The sequence below is a fragment of the Haemorhous mexicanus genome, chromosome 3 (assembly GCF_027477595.1).
Source record: "Haemorhous mexicanus isolate bHaeMex1 chromosome 3, bHaeMex1.pri, whole genome shotgun sequence".
Taxonomy (NCBI): domain Eukaryota; kingdom Metazoa; phylum Chordata; class Aves; order Passeriformes; family Fringillidae; genus Haemorhous; species Haemorhous mexicanus.
In genome coordinates, this window is record NC_082343.1 from 85,094,360 (window position 1) to 85,118,196 (window position 23,837).

Genomic DNA, 23,837 nt, shown 5'->3' on the forward strand with positions numbered 1-23,837 from the left:
TAGCAGGAGTGTAACTAAGCAGAATTGCAAATCCCAGCTACACCGCCCTCCTGTGTATTTCAGGTACAGCACCCATGCACAAGTCCTGCTACTATTAGCTTTAATTAACATGGTGAAACATTTTCTAAAGAGCAACACGTTTCCTGAGTGTTAGTCATGATGTTCATTCAATTGAAAGGAATGTAACTATCAAAGGCAAAAGCATCTACTGAGTCTCCCTATGCACTATAAAAAAATAAACCAGGTAAGTAATCAGGACCTGATTTCTACCTGAATTTTTCTTTAATTTTCCTAAAAAAGACACCAAAAGAACAAGCTCCATTGCATTTTCTTTTCTTTCTCCCCATAAGATGCTTCAGAGTAACCCTTACTCACCAGCAGGGTGATTGGACCCTGTGATAGAGCAGAAGACCTGCATTTAGCTCCTGACATCAGAAGAGCAGTCTGAATGTTCCCCAAAGCAGCTCCCATTCTCATCTTATCCTGTCAGGAGATTGAAACTTGTGGAAAAAGACTGAGTTTTTCAATCCCACTGCAGATCTTGGAACACAGAAAGCAAGGATGAAATTTTGTCTGAAATGAAGGGGCTGTTTTCCCTGGCTGTTTGGCATGACAGCACGCGTGGCTCTGGCTGACCTGGGGAGCGGGAATAGGAGGAAGAGATCCTTTCACTAGTCCTCCTGCCCAAAGGAATAAGGCTGTGGTCCTGTCCCTAAAAAATGATGCCCAGAGCATGCAGAAACATGCATGTGAACAGAGTTGCACCAGCCTACATTGTTTAGGCTAGTGATGGAAAGGACAAAAATAGTGCCAAAAACAACAGGTGAAAGAAAGCTACTGAAGTCCTCGCTGAGGGAGAGGAACCACTGAGCAATTACAGAAACCAGGAGAAACCTGGAGCCCCTTTTGGGCCTTATAATGTCTTGATCGTTCATTGGCTTAGTTTCCTCATATTTAAAGCAAAACATCCATATTACTTTTCACTTGTCCCTTTTTATTCTCTTCCAGCTTCCTTACAACTGACACCAGACTGAGCTATACGCTTGAGTGCATTGCTGATTTTTTTTTCCATTCCAAAACACTTTTTTATGGAGTGACAAAATAACAATTTTCTAACTCAGTTTTCTTGAGCCTCCCCAAATGTTTGAAAATACTTTTGGAATCATAAGCTCTCAGAAATATTATATAGACAACTGTAGTTTTTTCTTTTTCTCCTTCACTAGGTCTTTATCATTTATTTTTCCAAATTCATTGTGTAGGGATGGTTGTCAGAATGTGCTGACTAACAGGAATACCTAATGGATGCACTGTGTATGCCAGTAGTTCTAAATTTGAAATGATTTCCAGCTGTCTTTTCTGGAATATGAACAGTACCTGCTTTTCCTCTCTATATACTATATTTCAGATCCTTGCCTGAGCAGCCAAAATATATTCTTTCCTAAGAAACTGCATAAGCACTAAACCTTCAATTTCACTTCTTCATTGCTCAGCTGAGTCAAAAATTTACATAATTACTCAGAAGTTATTTTCTTAGAATGAATAGGAATCTTGAAGGAAATAACGCAATCCAAAGTCCACTTGTTTTTAGTTCAAAGGTCTTATTGAGTCCATTTTCATGTTGTGTGGCCAAGAACGCCTTAATATTCTGACTGTTGACTAAACAGTAAAAAAAAAAAAAAAAGCTTTAAAATATTCCATTAATGTAGTCAAATCAACAGAGCATTGCTCTGAATCTGTACAAGTTATTTCCAGGAAGAAATTCCAGACCAATAGAAACCATATTTTCTGGGCAAGGCATGCCAAGTGAATAACGCATCAAAAGATTGTATTTTCTTTATTTACTTTCTAAAATGTGAATGAACAACAATGACAACAGAATTCTAGAAAGCAACCACTTCTTCCAACCATTTCTCTGCTTTAATGAATCATCCAGAATGTTCTTCATCTGGAAAAGGATTGCCTTTGGGCAATTTGTAGCCAAATTAGCTGTGGAGATTCCTGAACATCCTACAAAGCCTTGCTTCTCATAGGCCAGAGCCAAAGCTGGGGTCTTACAGGGGGATTACAGTAACAAGACAGAAATTCAGCGAGACATCTCACTTGAGGTATCTTTAGAGCACATTGAAGACCATGAACTCCAGAGCAACGCTCCTTGATGTCCAGTAGGGATATTGATGTAACTAAAGGAAGGGAAATACTGTGTCAGGGGACTCTCAGTAGGAGGTCTTGAGCCTCTGGTCCTTCTCGAGCCATTGGAACAAAAAGAAATTACCAGGGATTGAGCATCACCCCCAGAAAATCTGTCTGGGCTATTCTCTCTTTTTTTTTTTTTTCCTTTCCTCTGAATTTGCACTATAATCTTGAGGAGTAAGGCTCTGCTATCTGGTTAAAGGAGGTCACTCAGTTTCAGTGTGAAACATCCTATTGAGTTTCATACTGTTGCTTCATAAAGGTATTCATATGCTGGATTAGAAGAGGCCACAAAATTTAGCACTTTGTGTCTTGCAGAGCTACTGAGAGCAGAAGATTAAAATGGAGAAGGTCCAGCTTAGATAGATTAATAAAAATCTAATTCTTACTCCCTTTGAAAAAACTCATTCTACTTCCTGGAATCAGGGCTTTGGTTGTGTCATAGAAAGGTATCTTTTTATCATCCTTTTTATCATCCACTCTTTCTTGTTGGATTCCCAGCCAATACAAGTTTTTTTTTTTCAACCAAGACATCTCCAGTACCTAGTTCAGTCACATTGTAATCTCTAGACAGACATGTTTCATAGGAATGAGTGAAATGTCTACTTATCCTGTATGTCATCATTTCAAGAGTTCAATTTCAGTGCCTTCTTCCTCATCTGAGGATAGATATGTCTTTATGTTCAAGGGACAGTCTTTCTTGAAAACATTCTATACTAATACTATGTAAGTACGTATTGAATAAAAGAAACACAAGGAAATTTAAACCCCAGCATTTTCATATTTATACTGGTCATATAAGTTACACCACTTTTTATTTTACTGTCTGCTCTCCCACATATAATGAAAAGCAATAACTCAAACAGTGGGCAGCAGTATAAATGGATCTCTTTGTTCATTACTATTGTAAGAGATCCATCCCTTATTTCATCAAAGAAGAACTGCACTTGACTAGAAAGCAAATATTGTGTTGAATTCAGCACCTCTGCAACCAAAAACATTTTTCTACCACAGCTCATCCATCTGTCACACACATCGTTTGGTATTTCAAACTGTATTCTGAAAGTGGGAAGACAGATCTATTTCAGACTACAGTCTCTTTTTCCTTCATCCTACCTCTCTCAGATGCCTCCTTTGGATTTCAGCTTCTCTGTTTACATGCTAATGCTATATGGAATTAATTGCTGCTAAATCTCACTGAAACCATGGTTGCCTTGGCTCAGCTTCACCTTGGCTCCAATGAGTGCTCCACCTTAGCTGAGTGCTCCTAGTTAGACCAGTCCACGCAGAGTGATGTTCCTGCTCCACTTTTATCCTTTGCTTTCCAGGGCTGGAAATGCATGGTTTCCTCCCTGAGGGGATAACACTTGTGAAATACTTGGACAGTATGGTTTTATGATCCCAGAGTTTAACTGAACAGTTGAATAAGTGCTTAAACTCAGTGTACAGTGTGTTTATTTAAAGCAAAAATGCGTTAACAGCTCAAAGTGTAAGGTTTTGCTGTATCAGTTGCATGCATTCCAACTCCACAAGTAGTAGAAGGTGCTGGGAGTATGGAAAACTACAGCTCCTTAAAAATAACTCCATCTTGTGATGTATACTTAGCCAGAAGTGTAATTAAGAGCAGGGACTTTATAGCCCCTAGACTGGGGACACAACACATCCCTGCCTTTCCCTCTAGCTAGGTCAAGACCCCTTCAGTAGGAGCTACAAATGATTTTCACATTTACACCTGAGAACAGGTCTCTCAGCTAAAAAAAATGCTTAACTAAAAAATTCTTAGTGGACAAGAGTGGCATGAAGTGAGGGGAAAATGAATGAATGCTGGCCTATTAGAAAGTATGCACTTCCAGTGCTTACCCAGAAAAAAAAAAAAGGTATAAAGCACAAGAAATTAACTAGAATTATTTTAAAATATAAACTACTTTTTATTGTGGCTAAACATATTTAGCACTTTCTAGTGTTTTAGGACTTGGAATTCACAAGGGGAAGAGACAGGCTTCCTCTGCTGTATCCCTGCCAAGAGCTGCTCCCCTCTGCTACTGTATTTGTGATGGTTTCAGAAAAGAAAGAAAAAGAAGTAGTAAGCATTTTTCAGGAATTAGCAATACCCCTCAGAAAGGGAATGCTTAAAATCATGAGAGTGTGCACATTTATGCATCTGTCTTTTGCAGACAGTCCTCCAGTGAGTGAAGCTCCATAAGAGCATTGCTAAAAGTCTCACAGCAATAGAAGGAGCCTGCTCTGCAGAGGTGCAGGGTAAAAAAGGTGTTGGACGAGACTCCATGAAAAGGAGCTCTTTATTTTCTATATCACATTATTATTCAGAAGCTCTCAGAAAAGATCATATTATATCTGCCATACAGATTTTATATTTTAGCTCCTCCCTAAAGCAGCTCAGGCTAATGCTTGCCAAGAAAAAAAGTAGCTCTAGAGAATGTCAGCTTGTGTTACCTGTGTGAGCCAGGCTTCTGTGGAGATGTGTGTGGCAGATTGCCAGCAACACTCTTGGGAACCCTACAACCCAGGGCTGTATGCTCTTAACAACTGTGTTTTTCAGACATTACTGCATGGCCCTAAATGTTTTTAAGCCCTACTGTAGACTCCTGCAGTGTAAATTTAAGTATGCTGGCTGTAAACTTGCTTTTTTAGTTGTTGTTTATAGATCTCTTAATAAAATCACATTGATTCTAAGATAACTGTCATGGAATGAAATCCGTTAGTCTGGAATTTTATAGGTCTGCTCTGGAATAAGTTACCTTCCAAGGAATATCAGAGTATGTTTTATTTTTAAACAGGGGTAAGGAGGAAAAAATGCATTTGCTTATCAGTGTGGTTTCACAGTAATAGAGCAGTACCCCCATTCTGATGCCTCATTAGGATTATAAGTAGCATCACCAGTTTTTCTCAGCTGCTCTATTGCCCTTGTTGTCTCATTAGGTTTATCTGTTGTCGCTCACTCACCTCCAAAGTTTCATAGAGCTTTGTCCGTCCTGCTGTGACTGCTGAAATCAGAGCAGGACCACTCAGCTCATCCATCCTGGATTTCTTTTTCATCCCATAGTGTTGCCACTGTTCTTTTGTTCTGTGTCCTGTGAATGAGTTCTGCAAGATTTCAGTCATGATTTTTTTCTCCATATTCCCTCTCAAGTTCTCTTTGTAGAGATTTAGCTGTTTGCCTTGATTAAAATACACTTTCAGGGTTTCTCCTGCTTTCTCCAGGTAACAGACAAAACAAACCACTGATTTAGCTATAAAAAGTAAATGCCAAGAAAAATATTAATGGTAGAAGCTTTTTTAGGATATACACAGGTTTGTTGTTAAATTTGCACAGACTTTGCAGACTTCACTCTACAATAGAAACAGAAATAAAGACAAGTTTAAAAAAGCAGTTGCTATGGCACAGTGTCCTTACCTCCCAAAAATGCTTATCTACCACTTATGAGGTTCAAGAGACCCCCAATGCAGCCTCAATAAAAAGTCTCTCTGTTTTCTTTTATGCCAAAACTAATAACTGTGCCCTTTCAGGATTTGTTTTAGGAGGTACATGGCTTGGGCTGATGTCAGTGCTTTAACACTATATTTGATCTGTTTGTCAGCAGTTATTTTACCCAGCACTTTCTAGGAAGCTGCATTGGGAAAGCATTTCTAAGACTTAGGAGTGATGTGGGGTTTCCTGAGTGACTCAACTTGTTTCAGAGGCAGTCAGCTGCCTATTCAAAGGTGGTACCAATGCAGATTTTCACTTGTAGCAAACACCTCACTTTCAGAACTATATGTGAAAATATGACTCCTTTAATTTTCAACAGCTACTAAAAGCCAATTTTTAGCAACTTATTTATTCCCTTAAAAGTGAAAAGTATCAGATGTGATGGTGACACCTAGGAAAATCATGATTCTTAGAGGGTAATCCTAGTGGACACCTGCCTACAACCCTGTGCACCTCAAGGTGCTTGAAACAATTTTGGTTCTGGGAACAGTGATGTTTTTGAAAATAGCATATTTACATTCATGCACAATTTCACTGAGTATGGAGGTGCAATATGCAAATTTAGGGGTCTGATTTCACTACATCTAGATGAAACCTGCATTTTCCCAGTCACATTTATACAGCAACTACCAGTGCATCAAAAGGTTGACCACAGTTTCTTCTTGCTGATGTCTCCCACACTTGGCGTTCACCTTTGTAAGGCAATTGGAGAGCTATAATCAGGGAGTGGATTCTGCAGAAAATTATCCTGGAAAAAATGCCTCATTGAAGATGAGCATGAGCCTTTGCTGAGATATAGTGGGGCTGCAGGAACTGTAGGAGATGCAGAATGAACTTTTGTGGTAAGTGGATGGGACAAATTTATCTGGTGTCAGTGAGAGTGGAGTTCTAGTGGACAGTTCTAGTGGAGTGAGGCACTGGCGCAGAATCAGGGTCCCAACACCAAGTACCTGCCACCACATGTCTGCAGTAGTCTGAGGAACATGCCAAAAGGGGAATTTTCTGGCATGTACTTCAGACTCCTCCTAGTTCATGCATTTAGTCTTTCTTCCTATTACAGCCAAGATGTGGGAGTAATAGGGTGCATTCCCAGGTCTCACTCTTTAGATGGAATCTAGATATATGCAGTGGTGGATGGTGAGATCTAGAAGCTCCTGGTTGATCTCTTTTGTGGAGGTTTTTTGCAGGGTTTGGCTATTTTAAGTATGCTAGACATCAGCTGTACAAGCCTGGTCTACTTACCACAGAAATCAAAAAGGGTTAAATAAAATGTCTTTTAATAAATTCTCTTTAAGTAACATACCAACTATAGTGTTCAAAATACAGAAAATGATACAATCAGGCACACTTGTTTTTCATACTCAGACTCAAAGCATTTGACTTTTGTGAAATGGACTTCACATCCCAGGCACCTGCCAGCAAAAGCTAACATCTCCTGGCTCGTACACAAAGCTTTCATTATCATATCTATACTTAATAGTTAAAGAAATCCCTAATGTTGCTGTGGCTCCAGGAAAACTTTTTTAGTTAATATTCTCCAGGGAAGGCTGATGATTAATGTGCACCTTTCTCTGCATCAAGACTCTCTGTGGTGGATTTACTGGCAGAGGGGTGAAGAGGTATGACCTGGTGCAGTATGCAGGGTCCTGGGCCCCGTGGTCAGTTTGTGGCTTCCTGGCTGCACAACCCTTTCATTCAGACTGGACTTATATCTGCCTTTAGAGCAAGCCAGAGATCATAATTTACAGGCTGCCTTAATTTGCACTTGGCTGTCAGAAGAGCCCATCAGTACATGTACATCCTCAGGGTGCTGCACAGATCCAAGTTTTGCAAGGGACAGTCTTTCCCACAATACTTCTGGGGGGAGAGCAATTACATCCCCGCTGGCAGCTTTCTTCTGCCTTTGCTGTGTGAAAGGGCCAGCAATGTGGCACGAGAGCTCCTCACTTGGAGAGAAATCCATTGTGCTTCTTCACTCATGCTGGCCAACATGGTGAAGTGGAAAGCATGGCTCTAATTCCAGTGGCTATTTTGACAGAAGAACATTTTAGACAACCACGGTGATTTAGAATGGAATGAGTGTCTGCGCCATCACTTCTAAAAAATGGTCCAGACCATGTTCGAGCTGCAGTGCAGAGTAAATACAAACTCATGAAAAGCCTGAACAGTCGCTTGCCTGTGGATGTACTGGGAACGAGCAGAAGTATAAATGACTGATGTCTCCAGGTCGGGCTGGCTTAGCTTAGCATGCTGCCCCATGACTGAATTGTGTCTTTCATAGAAATGTCCTCATTAAATCCAAATGATCACAGAACCCAAACTACAAACATTACTGCAATGATTAGAAGCTCGGGATCACTGCAGTTCCTTTTGACCCTTTAATTTTCACAGCTTTAATGTAAAGAGTAAATAACTAATTAACCCTTAGGGTGTGAACTTGGATTTTTATCATTTCTATCCTGTCTAGCTTGTCACACAAGGGTGTCTGGACCACCTGTCTGCCAGGTACCACTCCTCCAAAACACTTAGATCATCAGCATCTAGGATCACTGCCCGGAGTCTGGGGATGTGGCATTAATTTCTCCCACTACCTAAACCGTCAAATGGAGCTGGTGTTGTTTTCCCTTCTGTTGGTTACCTTAATTTGTGATGCGGGACTGCTATTTTAGGAGGTGAAAGCACTAAGGAGTTAAAAAGCATTATAGAGTGCTTGCCTAACCTTCCTGAAGTACTAAAGGATTGGGAAACTCTGCCTCGTGCTGTTTGCTGTGACACCAAAACTTTGTGCGGTGTGATTACAGGACAGAGAACTGTCCCTGCTTTTAAACCCTATTCATTATGTTATCAGTGACTGGTTGCTTAAATGTCGGTACAAGATGCCTTCATGCTCATTGAGCTTTTATTTTAAAGAGACTTAGTGGGCGTAAGGAAATAAAATAAGAAAGATATTTCTAGCACAGTCTACAGACACAAACTTAAAGGCTTAAACCTTGGCCATCCAGTTGAGGAAGCATATTTCTCCTTCCCCCTTAGGAAAACCTCTATATTTAGGAGTAATATACTAGATTTATTTAGTTACCATCAGAGTTCAGATTCACAGTCCCCCTCTCCTTCTCTCAAAACCAAATTCTAATAAATAGCCTCAGAAAGCACTCTGTCTCTGTGCCAGGCAGTTATTTACTCAGCAGGAGTTAATTGAGCTCGAGGTGATGGAGCCCCACATTTCAGGATGCTCATTTGCTCTGGGAACAGCAGTGCAGCTTCTCACTTTGCCAGTGCTTTTCTTCCCCCCCTGCATGTTACATCCTCACAAAGCCTCAGGCAGACATGCTTGGGCTCATTTGGAGCTAGCAACACTGGCTGAGTTCTGCAAGTAAAAAAATCAATATGAAACAGGCTGAGATCAATCTGAAAGTGTCCCTGAAAGAAAAGACACCCTAATTTAATTGACTTTAAGAACTGCACTTTTAGTTAAGGTCCTTGTGTAAATCAAAAATCTAGTGAGCACGATCACAGAGAATTAGGTAACAAGCTGCCAATACCTTACTCATAAATTCTCAACAAAGGTAAAGAAAGCCAAGTGGATATTAAAACCTGCACCATTACTAGGACCTGCTTTAAATGCACAGTGGACGCATTCCAAAGCCTTGGAGAGCAGGGGGAAGATGTGCCGGTGTGACAGGCAATGTGCCTGCACAGCTGCAGCCGTTTGGGTGGCACAGGTGCACAGGCTTGGGCAGTGCCCCTTACAGGATGTGCCATCAGTGCAAATATCAGAGACTTTCCAGCAGCAAACATGGGGTTGCTGCAGTGGAAGAGAGAGAAAGTAGAAGGATGTAAGGGTGTTGACTGGCCCCAGGGAGGAAGGGAGGCTGTGAAGAGGCCATAAAGAGAGTCTGGGTGAAGAAGGGTTGGATGGATGCTGGTGAAGTTCAGGGAGATTGAGTGCAGGAGAGTAATGTTGTGTGTGACTTTGGGAAGATCATAGGGATCTCTGCCATTTTCTCTTGTTTCCACTACAAATTGACACTAAGAAATAAATAGGCATGGATTTGAGGCTTTTCACTCCCCTCTGAATAACATTGATATAGCTCTAAGGTACAGATTCTTTGAACCTGTGCGGGAATAAATAATCAGTCTGAGAACAAAATATTTAAGCAACCATTAAGAATTAGGTTTTTCAGAAGGTGTTTACAGTGCAATGTTTTTCTATGTTGATATCACATATAAAAGAATATTTCTCTGACACTGGATAAATTCTGGAGAGTTTAGATATTTTGAAGCCAAACATACTTGCTAGTTCCAAGTTCTTATTTTTTATTTTACTCATGTTCTAAGACCAGGACAAGAATGATTCACTTTTATTGTATCTTATTTCCTGACCTGGCATCCGATAATACTTTGTTCTAAGAAAAGTCTTTCTAAGATCAAACACTGAATATGCACTTGAAAAAAATGTTTGTGTTTGTATGTGCAGTGAGATGAACAGAATGGAGAAACAAAAAGAGAATGGACATGGTAATCTTCCAAATGCTATTTCATGCATAGAGAACTTGAGTTTCTCCTAGTTTTGTTTTCTTTTGGGGTAAAGGCGGAGATAAGGCTCAAAATACTCTAAATAGCCCTCTCACTTGAGAAATCAGTCTTTTTTTTTTTTTTTTTAACTAATTCCTAATGATAAGAAGTATTTTCCTGAAAACGTATTAATTGATTTTGACATACAAGCCTTTTTGGTTTTTTTTTCAAAGGCATTGTCAATGCATTAAGCACTTTGTTTAGTAACCTTAGACACACATCCATAAATCAAATATTTACGCTGCTCAAGATCTGTGTAAAACAGGGTCATGAGTAAATCTGGAATTCATTAGATAGGAACATATGTTCTGTCTGTCGCAATGTTCTGTACTTCCCCATGTTCAGGTTTCTACTTATAATTTTTTCTTCAGAACTTACTGTTAAGAATAAAACATGATAAGGCATATACCTTGAAATGGTTAGGGCTGCCAAGAAACTAGAATTCTTATTCCCTAGGAATTTTCAAAGTGAAAAATTAAAAAGGACTCTATTTAAAAAGATGGTATGTTCTTGAGCCCTCTTTGAGCCCCATTAAAAAACCAACCAAGCAAACAAAACAAAGGCATAAAGAAGTCTTCACCCTCAAAAAGTCAAACACTATTTTACTTCTGCCTTTTCAAGTTCTTTAAACCAACACAAACACTGGCATTTCAGTGATCACAAAGCCAGGCAGGTCCGAGGTCTGGAAATCAATGTCCCAGAAAGGAGAGCCTGGCCAGCAGTTTCCAAGGTTGGCAGCTTCTTCTCAGCCTTCTGGGGGGATTGCTGCAGACCCAGATATGGTGGTATTACTGGCACCATGCCTACCTCCCCCTCCTTCAGCTGTCCTGATTCTGCTGGTGTTTTTTGACCTGTTGAGTTTCTGAGGCAATGGGAGGGGGGAAAGTGTGTTGTGCCCTCGCAAGTCCCAGTACCACGAGCATTCCTCTCCAAAGTTCCCTGGAGAGTGAAGCCAGATAAAGGCATGGCCACCTACTCAGTGAGAAAAAACAATCTGAATATTGAAACCATTCTACTAATGCATTTCAAAGAAACTACTTTGTAAAGGACAACAAAGTGTAAACCGTGTGAGTGACTCAAGCCAAACGAACAAAACCACTAACATATGAGAGTCCAACAATGGCAGGGAGAAGCACAGAGGAAAACTTAACTTTTCCACCAGTGAATGAGACCATTCACTGTGATGCTGTTGTGTCTCTGCAGCGTGTTGACACTACCTGTCCTCCTGCAGGTTAGTGCTCAAACCCCAAGGCAGAGGAGGATGAGAACCATTGCTGTGGGCCAGACTGTCTATCCCTGGCTCAGATTTCACTGTATTGTGAGAAGCTCACTGTTCTTTGCCCATATCTCCCACCCAAAGAAAATCAGTTATTTTCCGTCAGTCCCAATCTTCTTGCTTCACTTTTTACTTTGTGAATGTGATTTGACCCAGAAAAACATAATAAATGTGCAAGTGTTTTTCTTATCAGACTTGTTAGCACTCTCACACTGCTCCCTCCCTACTCAAATCATAGTGAAACAGCATTTTCCTAAAAGGTGCTGTATAGTATGATGGGAGACACAATAAAAACACCTTGTTGGGAGCAAATTTGCTTTATTATCAGTTTTTCTCTCTGGGACATTGAAAATGAGTAAAAGTTGTTATTTTGTCATAGAGGGAAGAGCCTAGCACCTTTCAGTTTGCTACCAGGCAGGGAAGATGTCTAGGTGTTTTGAAAAACCCAGTGGAGATTGATTAGAGAAACCACTAACTTGTGCAACGTCTGCCCATTTCTTTACATGGCATTTCATACAAAAAAAAAAGTCAGACACCCTTTTCTATTTGCTGTGGAAAAATACCTCCTCTCCAGCACAAGAGGCAGTTATGTTTATAAAAGATGAAACTTGCATACCATGTAATTGTGTTTTCCTTCCCCTTTAGACCTCATTTATGACAAAATCAGTTTCAGTTACCAGTTCCTTCCTGTTCAGATATGTAACCTGCAAGGCAAAAAGAGAAATTGAAACTGTCTGTATTAGCTGAATACCCTCCTCAACACATCCTGCTATTTCTGAGGTTCATCGCTTGTCAGTGGAGAGTTTTGTATCTCAATGTTGTGTGGGAATAAGAAAGTAAAAAAGCTAATTCAAGCAAAGTACAAAAAACAAAGTTGTAATTAAAAAATGGAGATTGGCAATAAAAGTTGTCAGAAACCTGTGTATCTTTTTCCCATAATTGTTACGAAGAGAAGAAAGTCTCTTTGCAAAAACAGTCCCACAAAATGAAAATAATTTTTCAGAGGGCATTGTCTAAATGTTGCTGAACATTAGCAAACTGTGAGCACCCAACCTGATATGAGGGTGCTGCCCAGTGCCAGCTTTCCCACACACTGACTCTGCTGCGGAGCACCCTGCTCCCTGAGGCCCATGGTAGGAAATGCTGTCAGCATGTTACTGTGGCTCTCTGCAGACTGTTGACTGTGGCAATTGTTTGCTAATCTCTTGGCTGGGTTGCCATTTGTTGAGCACAGCATTTTTAGGAGTGGTCCAAGATGACCACACTTTTTTGTTATCTTTAGCTAGTCCCTCAGGCTGATGTCAGGTTTTGAAGCTCTTTGTCATCTGGTGTCACACTGTCAGAGCCCATATATTTTAGCTTATCTGATCAGTTAATTTGAATGCAATCGTTTTTTGCTGAAAATTTCATGTTGTTTCCTGCACAAAGGTGTGTTATAATCTGGTGGGAAAAGCCATAACTGAAGTTATGAAGCTATAACTGGATCAATGTGTTTTCAGGGGTAAGGAATGTGGTAAAGAACTTTCTAGTCCCCTGGGACAGCATACCTCTGGTTAGTAAGAAAATGTTGGTAAAAGTAACATATAACTGCTGCAAAGGGGAGGGTGTAAAAGTGGGCTGGAGCCAGTGCAAGAATGAGTTAATACTGTGACTGATGTGTGATTGATGTGTAACCAGCTGTACACCTCAAGTCTTGCCAGAAGTCTGCCATTGGAAGGAATGCCGGCACTGAAAGGACAGCAGTAACAAAAGGTGAAAAGGATGGGGTGTGGGTGACTAGCCAGGCAGCACAAAAATGCCTGCTGGTGTCTGAATGGACAGGAGCCTGCAGTTAGTGCTAGCAGGATAACACTAAAGGTCACAGACGCATTTTTGAAAGGGAGACCACTCTGTGCTCTCATTTTTCTTATTAAGTGAGTGAGTGAGAAGACTAACCAGTTCTCTTTTTCTCTCTCCAAGCCAAAAAAAAAGCATCCATGAGCTCATGCTACAGATTTTAATTTTTTTTCTTTGTGCTTGGAGTGGTCTAACTGTGATTTTCTGACCAGTGGGAAAGATAATGGCTCATGGACTCCAGTCAAAAAGCAAAGCATTAGAAATGGAGTGGATCTAGTATAATTAGAGTGGGTTTAGTAGGCATATGGAACTCTCCCAAGATTCTTCTGCTTTGCATATTTTTCCTAGTTTGTTCATCTGGGTACTTCCTTCAGGATCATTATGGATTGTCTAAGATTGATAACCAAAAAGTTTTCAAGAAGAACTATCCAAATAGTCTCTTTTGCTCATTAGCTGTCATGTCAAGAATATCTCTGGGGGAAGAAAAGAAAAAAGAAATTATTCCAGCATAAAATTAATATGAGTGAGAGAGGAATTGAGTTGTGTGTTTTGACAATTTTCTCTTGCTGAGATAGTCAAGTTTATTTTGACTGGCACAAGTTTTAGCATATTAGTAGCAAATGTGAAGTGCTTTGTGAAATGGAAATGCAATCAAGTTCACTCATTATTGTAGTCTAACATTCTAATTCAATACATTCCTTGGATTTTGTTTATATAGTACTTTTGGCTAAAATAAGGAGTGTATTATTTTATTTTTACAAGTATCATGGGGAGGCTGGCAAGTTAAATTATCAAGTTAAAAATACACTACTAAGACTCTTAAAAGTGGCTATAAAATCTATGTTATGTAGTTTTTTGGTTTTTTTCACTTTCACACACTGCACAGCTATTGTATTTTTAAACTCTGGCAAATAAAAGCCTGAAAGTCAAACTGCCACACTTTCAGTTTTTCAGGTTTTTCTTTTGTTTGTTTGTGTTTTTTTGGTTTTTTTTTTTTTTTCCCTTTATTTTCAGCACTCTCTGTAGTTCTTCTCCACCTCTGATTTCTGGCTCCAACATTAGCCACAGAAAACAATGCTTCTTCCCCTCATCCCTTGAACATCTCTTCACAACCACACAATTTTTTGGTAGAGAACATCGGAACAGTAGACAAATATCTGGGATACTTTTATGGAGTTTGTGAAGATGCAAACTGTGAATTGGTTCCTTCTGCTGCTGCTCTGCTTCTGACTCACTGGCTATGATTCATCTGGTCAAATTAGGCTTCCTCCTGGACTGGTGTGAACATCTACTTAGCCAGTTTTGACTTTGTTGACCTTTGCAAATTTCTACTGTCTATTCAGATATCTAAAATTAGATGCTAAAGGTCTCTAGGTACACAGATCACATCTTCTGCACATCCATAGTGCAAATATCTGTTTTTATGATCTTTGAATGCCCTGCTTTTTAGACACCTAAATTGTACATGTAGTATTTAAAAGCCCCAGCATCCAGTTCTTCTGAAGCAGTCTGCTTCATCAGCAAGAAGTGATTTGTGATACCATCTGTGTTTTTCCCAGCACAAATGGAGGGCCCAGGAAGAGCATAATTTGTCACAACACGCATTATTTAGTATAAAATGAGGCAGGTAGGGATTTTTGAGAGGCAGCAGAAAGGCTTAGCTGGTATTGATATCCAAAATAAAGTGTTAAAAAGAGGCTAGAGAGTTTGAGTGCTTTCAGGAAGTGAGTTTGAGTGCTTTAAGTTTGGGTTTGGGCAGAAACTGGACTAGGGAAGGGAGATGAATGGATGAGTTCTGGAGAGGCTTGAGACAGGACCTGAAAGAAAACTGAACATTTATACTGAGGCATGTGATGACAAGAGGTGGTATACTGAAGAAAGGTTTAGGAGGAGATGATTTTCTGAGGCCCTCCTCCACTTCAGCTTCTTAGGCTTCACAGATAGAGCTGTTCAGACTGAACATTGACACTGTAACTCTGGTCCTCAGCATGCCATGGACTTATTGAACACTTGGACTGTGGCAATAAATTAGAGGGCAATATCAGGACATGGAGGGGAAATGTAATGAAGATAACAAGTGGGGTACTCTAATGAGAAGGTGAAAAAAAATATTCTCCTGCTGAGCTCAGTTTTTAACATGTGTCTGAGGATACCAACATACCTAACTGCTGACACATGTTTCATGGGCCTTTCTCCCTGGACTATTCCAGGAAGTTAGAGACCATTCGGAAAGCTAAGCAGTGCTGTCACGGGGTCTCAGTGCTTTATCCTGCTCCCTCCTGCACCACTTCATCAAGAAATGTCTACCTCCATGTCTTAGGTATGCCATTCTTTGCAAGGACAGATGGAGCACACAGACTATGTGATGTCTAAAAATGATCCTACTGTGCACAGCAGACTTTTGTCACATGAAGTGCAGGTGGATTGCTGGGCTCCAGTGCCTGACTGTTTCAGGTACAGCCCAGCCTCTGACAGATGAGTCCTAAACTTTGAATCCTGTTTGAAGATACAATCTGAATGCCTGTTTTTAGCTTACCCCTTAGATTAATTTAGGTGGTTTCACTGTCTAATGATGTTCAGGCTGAAAACAAGGCTAAGTGATGCATGACTAACAGTTTTTTCCAGTTGTGGTCTCTATACTACATTAGCTATGTTTGGCTGAATAGATTGCATTGTTCAAAACCCAAAAATCTTTCCTACTGTTTCTTAAACAATTTATGGTCTCAAAATGTTTCCATTTAAAAAAAGAAATCACCAAACAAAGGGACCTGCTAATAGAGTTGCTGACGGTTCTCAATTTTTGCTAACAGCAAGGATCCACTTTTTGGAACTTCACTCAAAGAAGGAAGACAAATATTTTATTTACACAGCTCATTATTTATATCTGGTGTCATGGGTGTCCTTTCATTTCTCTATTGACTTCTAAATCTCTCCAAAGAGAACTGCAGCTGTAAGCAGATGAGATTCTGTGATCCTGGCAGAAAACTATTCTTCAAGAGTAGAGTCCTACAGGGCAGTTTGATAAAGCAGACTGTAAGCATCAATTCTGCATTGAAAGATCTATCCTGCTGTCTTATCCTCTTATTTTTACTCTTTTATAAAATCTCATCTCCAAGTCACAGGAATGTCTTTGACATCATGCTGAGTTTCAGCTGACTTTCTGAAACAGTCAATTCTGCCCATTTACTGAGAAAGAAAGAAAGAGGCCTCTTAGAATTGCTGTTCAGTCTTTCCAAGATCTCAACGGCCCTCGAAAATATCTCCATTCCACTAACTAGAGAAAGATGGTGCAACCCTAGACATCTCAACTGCCTAAGGGGAGGCCTACATTAGTGTCCTTTCTCTAATCAGAAGTGCATTTCAAGCCAAGTGTCTCTAACGTGCCTATTTTCTATGCTTTGGTTTGTGAGCTGTCAGAGCACATGAACTAGATTTCATGCTTTTTATACCAAGCTGGAAGATGTTCTCCAGAAGTGCACGTAGCGTGCATGGGTTGCTGATAGTTTCTTGGTCCGTGGGACTGTAGTAGAGCCAAACAGAAATACCCTCCCATGTGCAGTATGCACAGCAGGCACTCTTACCCTGACTTTTTTTGTTTTACAGATCTGCTTGTGTTGCGCTGCACTATCTATAGCCTAAAAGAGTGGAAAAGATACTCAGGAGGGTGCCAGGACTATCATCAGAGTGTATATTCATCAGGAACCTAAGACTGAATTTACATTGAAATATAAATGTGATTTGCAGCGTGCTTAGCCACAAGGAAGAGATGTATGTCCCCATTTCACTCTGGAGACACCAGGCTGTGCAATGCTGAGATGCTTTTCCTTTGGGCACTCAAGTAAAAGGGATGAGAATGTTATCAATGGGTCTCCAGAACTGAGTGCTTCAGGTGAACACTGGAAGCCCTTTTGGGGGTTTTATAACTCTAGAGAGAAAAGACAGGAAATATTTTGTACTTTTTAAGTAAAAAGAAGCAATAAACCTTACAATGAATTCAATATAGGTGGATTTTAAAGTTATGGATTGAATTGCTTATATGACTAAGAGGAAAAATAAAAAATTAAGTATGTAGATACGCTAATTGATGAGTATGCAAATTCCAAACAGCTTACAGGCAGACAGAACCCCTTGAGCAAAGTTGAAACTGAAACTGGGAATATTTTTCACAACTTTAAATTGAGAAAACCAGCTCAGCATTTTGCTCTTTGAGTATGGGTTTCCTTGAACAGGAATCTGAACACTGGGAATCCCCTCACATTGCTGTCTGCCTTGCAGAAGGGCAGCATACATACTAGGAGAGAGAAGGAGTAGGGAAAAAAGTGCAGGGAAAAAAGTGTAGGTCAGTGAAGACACTGCCCAAACATTTGTTTTGAAACACTTTAAAGATTAGTCTGTTTCATTCAAATCTCAGAAACTACAACTCCCACAACAAAATAAACAAAAATAAATTGACTTTGACTAAAGAGCACCATGGATCTGGCTGTTTTACTAAACAGTTTTTACCTAAAATGTGTGAGATCAACCTTTGGCTTGTCAACAAGGTTTGATTTTTCTTAAAGACTAGCTTGTTCAACTGCTTCATGTCTTGCCATGCTGATTATTTTAATATTTTAAGAACAGACACCAGGAGAAATGGTGAGCCTGATACATGAGTAACAGGTAAGCTCATATTGTCACAATGGTCAATTTTGTTGCTTCCATTTTTCATCTGCCAGACCATGTAGCACTGGCCTCTGATGTGTTTGAAATATCTGCTGCATGTGTGTGAAACATACCTTCCCTGCCTATCAAAATTTTACCTTCCAGTAAAATGATTACTCTCTCTCTTTTCCATAAATAAAAGTGGAGGTGCCAAAAAACACTCTGTAAAACATTGTGGGAAGCCAGCCAGGATTTCAAAGATGCCTGAAACATTTCAGTCAGCAATCTGGTGACATGCTGAGGACAGACAGCAGAAGAAGCTGCTGTCTATCAGATAGGGGAGGGGAGCAACATGTGTCATGGTCTATCACTGGTACTCCCTTTTGGAGAGGGAGTGTACTGCCTGCTCCTTTGCACAATGATCAAACAGAAGAACTGGATCTGTAATTTCAAACTGAAAATGGAGATCATGCTTTACCCTAGTTAAATCCAGACTAGCTTAAATTTTGATCCTCCTCTTGAATAACATGGACTCTGAAGAGGCCTCTCCAGACCAGGGGTAGAAAGCATCAGTATTTAGTAAAAACCAGTGCATGGCTGTAAAGATATCACAGGTTCAGGCTCCTTCCAGAACATTTTGGATAGAGAAATTTGTTTCTCTTCTGCTAGTGATAGTTCTTGGATCCAAAAGGATATTCCATATAAAGAAGCATTTATTGTAATTTTCAAATGCTGCTGCCTTTTTATGAATGAGCTCTGGTCCCTGAGAATAGGAGAAAATTGTGAGAAATGTGTCATCAGCTAGCAGATAGCCTGAGATCTCTAGTGTTAGTATACTAGTACTGATCTTTTGGTCATCACTGTTTCAGGACTTTCACCCAGAAATCATTTTGCAATTTGGAATTAAAGCTGGAAAGACTGAGTGTTATAAACTGACTAATAAAGTGTTTGGGAGATTTGAACAGACATTCCCACTCTATTCCACACTTGAAAGACAATAGAAAAATAGTGGAAACAAGGAAGAAAACTACACTTGGCTGACTTATGGGAATCTAGCCTGAAAAGCTGTTTCACTACATGAGGTCATTGCAGACACAAATGTACATCGAGTACGGGTGGTGGTGGGATTCACACAGATTAAATAAATGCTATGGCACATACTAAAAGTATTCCATCTTTACATTCAAACTGGGGCATGAAGGGTGCATCAAAGAGAAATTTCCTTGTTCAGACCTTTGAAAAGTCAACATCATTCACTTGGAATATGAAGAGTAGAACTCCATCAGTCAGTCCACTGGTGTCAGAAGGACTATAAGACCTCCATCAGATTCACTTGCGTGGAGAAGGTAAGTGCAAAGTACAGTCATAATGCAATTATGTCTATTGGATCCAGGAAGATGCAATCCATGGAGGGCCATTAAGAACAAAGCTGCTCTGACCCAAGAAATTTCTAAAGAGCATGCTGTGAAAAGATGGGATAGGGAAAAGGAAGCACCATGACATGCCTTGATTTTACTTTTCACTGTGAATCGCATATTGACAAAATCAGAGGCTGAACTGAACTAGGTGGTTCTTTCTGTCTGACCAAATACTAACAAATGTTTCTGGGTCCTCAGGAAAATGTCCATAGGGGGCTGATTACCACTTTGTTCACCTCATCGGTTTCCTCTAAATAAGATATAGTTGTCTGCACAAAGGAGAGGCATCCTGTTTGGAGTTAAAATCTGGATTTTATTGTCACTGGAAGAATGAACATAAGTTTAATAGCATTTCACCTCAGGTTAAATATTGTTTACCTGTTTCTACATTTGTATTCATTTGGTGTGGGTTTTAGTATTCTGAAAATGTTCTGAAGCAGCTGCCTTTTCTTGGCAAGGTGACTTGGCTGATCTGAACAAATTACTGCATCAGTGAGGGGTTAGCTGTGCTAAACATCTTGCCCAAAAGAATAGGAGATATTTACAGATTCAACCTTGCTCTGATAGTCTGAGACTCCCATTACAGTGCACTTGGGAAAGGGAAGGAGGTACATGAAAATCTTCATGATAGACCACATTTTGCCAGTAGTTTATTTATTACACTTCACTGTCTGGAATTCTCCATTATTTAAGTAACCTTTCCTGCTGAAGCTAGTTTTGTACCATTCAGTGCTATGGAAATTATGTACTCTTTTCCAAAAAATCGAAAACCTCCTCCCAGTTTCCAGGCTTGCTGTAGGCACTTGGGTCAGCTCTGCCAGAACAGAATACATATGTCTGCATACTGCTAGAAGTGTTTCTCAGTGGTGCGTGAATGTACTCTTGTGCACTGTGTAGTTTTGGATAACAGCTCCTTTCCCATGCAGCTGGCCGTGGAACAGTATGCTGCGGCTGTGCTCCCGCAGGGAGACATAAAAGGATGGAGTGTCTGCAGCTCCTCAGCAGCCATATTAATTGAATATACATTTCCCATAATTAATTTTTTTTTATAATTATATATTTAGTACAATTTAGTTCAAATTTCCCTCTTTTACCTCCTTTTTACCCACTCCTTAGAACCTAGGTGACACGTCAATGTTGTGCAAAGCAATTCTTGTGCTTCTTGCGCCAGTTTTATCTGGGGAGACACATGAGGGATCACTGCATCACACATTAGCTGCAGGAGTCTTTATATGATAGATTTTCTTTAAGAAAAAATAATTAGGCTCAAGGCTTGCTAAACTGTTAGTCAAGATTTTCCTTTGTAAGAAATCTTTCCATCATTAGACCAAATAAACGAGATGGGTGAAAACCCAAACCACTGTTGTTGGTTCTGGGCTGGGAAACAGAAACAAACCTCTCTACAAAGAAATCCCATCACAAGTATGCCTTTGAGTGCTTTCACTAAATTGAAAGCACTTCAAGCTATTTACAAGGCAGGAGATTCCTCTCGTTGTTTATCTGTGGTGTGCCTCCCTGGTGCGTTGTGTCTAAGCATGAATGCGTCTGTTCATTTCATTTCTAGCTTACATCCACAGCAGCTCCAGCAGAGTGACTGGAAGAACTACTATGAGCAGCCAAATCTGGAACTGTTTGGATTTATTGTCTTTTCTGGGCATATGGATGTTGGTGTCCAATAGATGGATTAATGGATGGCTGATTAATTTGCTCCAGGCTGTGCCTGGAGACTGTGTCTAGGAGGATTCAGCTGGAGCCATTGCTTGCGTGCCTACTCCCTCCAGTAATCTCTGACTTCTCATTGCCTCAGTCCCTGGGTCCTGCTCAGCTCAGCTCAGTGCAGAGCCTGGTGTGGGCAGCTGAGATGATCCTAGAGGGGGGACAAAATGGCATGGCTGTGGAAGAGTGCCCTGTGTGCATCTTCTTGGGGCTGGAGATTTTCGTGTGCCCAGCAGTGCAGTGCAGAGATCTGGAGCCTGCCCATGGGCACAGTGGATCAGGACACCCAACTCCTTCTCTCTCATTTTCCACATTGTAATGCTGGCATACTAACAAAACTTAATGAAAATCCATTCTGAAGGACTCTTGAACATTAAGAATGCACAAATGAAAACCTGACTGAAGGTAGTGATTCCAGTGTAATATTAGTATACAAATGTAAGTAAAATTTATTGTACACCTGTACAATAAATTGCATCCACTCTGTGAGCCCCAGCTCTCCTTACAAAATGTTAATTATATGCCAGGGACTGCTAAAATTAAAACTTGACTGTTCTTTAATTACTTCGGTTTGACTTTCAAATCTCTTGTGCCTCATATATTTTCCATTTAAATTGTAGCCAATTAAAATTTACATGACTGAACACTTATAGACTGAAGGAACTAGGTATGGAAAACACAGATATTAAATAAAAATTATTATTAAATTATACCAAACACATTGCAATTCATGCTTCGTAACTGAGCAATGTATTCGACAGAACTGGAAACAGAAAGTAAACCTTGTGAGTTTGTGTAATTGTCACATAGTTCTGAATTCCTTAAGTGGCATGCAAAGGTATTGAAAAGACCAATTCAAGAACAGCTTATAAAACAAAAGGATAAAGTGAACATTTGTATGTTATAAGCTATTGGTTCTGTTTCTCTTGTCAAAATTTAAAATTAACCTTAAAAAGAATGAGTCCTACCAAAGACTGCAAAGCAAATGACACAAAGCCATCCTAACACAGCTTTTGTTACTGATGTACAGATTCTTTCAAGTATATGTCCCTTTTAGATTTTAGAAACATCCAGGATTTGCCTTTTGGGACTGAGTTTGATTTCCCAGGGTGAGTTTGATTTCCCAGGGTGACAAGACTTTTGCAAATACATAGGCTGTTGTCTGAAAGACAGTTGAATCATATGTAACATAATAACCACAGGGATTTGACCTGATTTTTTTTCTTTACAAAGCTTGAATTATTATTTCAAACAGGGAAAAGAAACACTTCAGACTTAACTTCTGCATTGTGAAAGTGGGGTTATTTTTCAGTGCTGTTCCTGTGGAAGGAATAAATATTATCCCAGTCTCCATCCAGCTGAAAATCCCCTTCCTTGGTCAGCACAGATCACTTTTGGGATCTTTCATTGACAGTGCCATATTTCAGTCAACCAGAGGAAGAGGGAGCCTATTCATCCTGGACAAAGCTGCACAACTGTGCAATGGGTGGTGGCACCCAGTGGGTCCTGGTTTCTTCAGTGGTGCACAGATTGTGCTGCAGTGCTGTCATGGTGGGTTCACTGCCCACAGACAAGTGTTTACCCTGTAAAAGGATCTTGGGTCTATCCAGGTTTCTAGACATTTGAAATCTCAGATGGATATCCAGGATTGGCTCAGGAGTAAGAAAAAATAAATTGTTCCAAGGGAAAAAGGTACCTACTGAAGGAAGCTTGGCCCTGATGAGGACCCATTTCACCTCACTGAATATGTAAGACTGTGCAGCAAAAGAATGTGTTCACTGGCCCATCCAATCACTTTTAGCTTGTAAAAGCTACAGTGCAAGTGCATTCCCTTTTGTGACAAGTTGCTGTGCTGGGTTTTGCACTGGTATGGGCACTGTCTCTGCTTGTTTCAGGAGGGAAGCAAGTCTGAGTTTACTGAGGGTTATAAAACTTTAGAGGGTCATAGGTTGGAAATGGGGGGGTGTATTCTATTCCTGTCAGTTAGAAGTGGGGCAGTTATCTTCTGTTAATTGGGCAGTTTTCTTTATCTCTTCCACAACCAATCCTCCCTCTGGGGGGATGTTAATGGGCCATTGAGTCTCACTGCATGACTGATAAAACTACATCATCCCACTCTGAGAAGCTCTGCCCAGAGGGAGGAGCCAAGCATTCCTACCCGAGAATAATCTGAGATTTGGAAGACCACAGCCAGGCTTTTCCACTGGATTCCCAGAGAAGGCCCATCTAAACCACCACTGGACCTTCAGAGGAAGACTACACCCTTCTACAGGATCGCTGCTTCCACAGAACCACACCTGTCACTCCAGGAGGACTGCAGCCACCATTTAATCAGGATTGCTACCAACACCCTGACCAACAGGGTGTCAGGCTGTATTCTGACTCTGTCTATGTTGGTCTGTATTACTGCATTGTTTATTTTTATTTTCATTTCCTTCCTTAATAAAGAACTGTTATTCCTACTCCCATATCTTTGCCTGAGATCCCCTTAATTTCAAAATAATAACAAGTCGGAGGGAGGCAGTTTACATTTTCCATTTCAGGGGAGGCTCCTGCCTTCCTTAGCAGACACCTGTCTTTTCAAACCAAGACACAGTGGAGACAGACCATCCTATCCCCAAGGTAAGAATCACCTGCAAATGTGAGATCACTGTCCAGAGCACATATCTCTTTTAGAAATTACAGCTGCCCACAG

General features: G+C 40.3%; 1 long non-coding RNA gene across 2 annotated transcripts in view; it reads left to right on the top strand.

Annotated features, from left to right (window-relative positions):
- The window catches only part of LOC132325343 (uncharacterized), a 77,238-nt gene extending 53,626 nt beyond the window's left edge, over nt 1–23,612 (top strand). For both annotated transcript variants that reach the window (XR_009485915.1, XR_009485916.1), the window contains one exon: nt 16,971–23,612. This is a non-coding gene — a long non-coding RNA (uncharacterized LOC132325343). The remainder of the gene's footprint in view (nt 1–16,970) is intronic.
- Nucleotides 23,613–23,837: the final 225 nt, after the last annotated feature.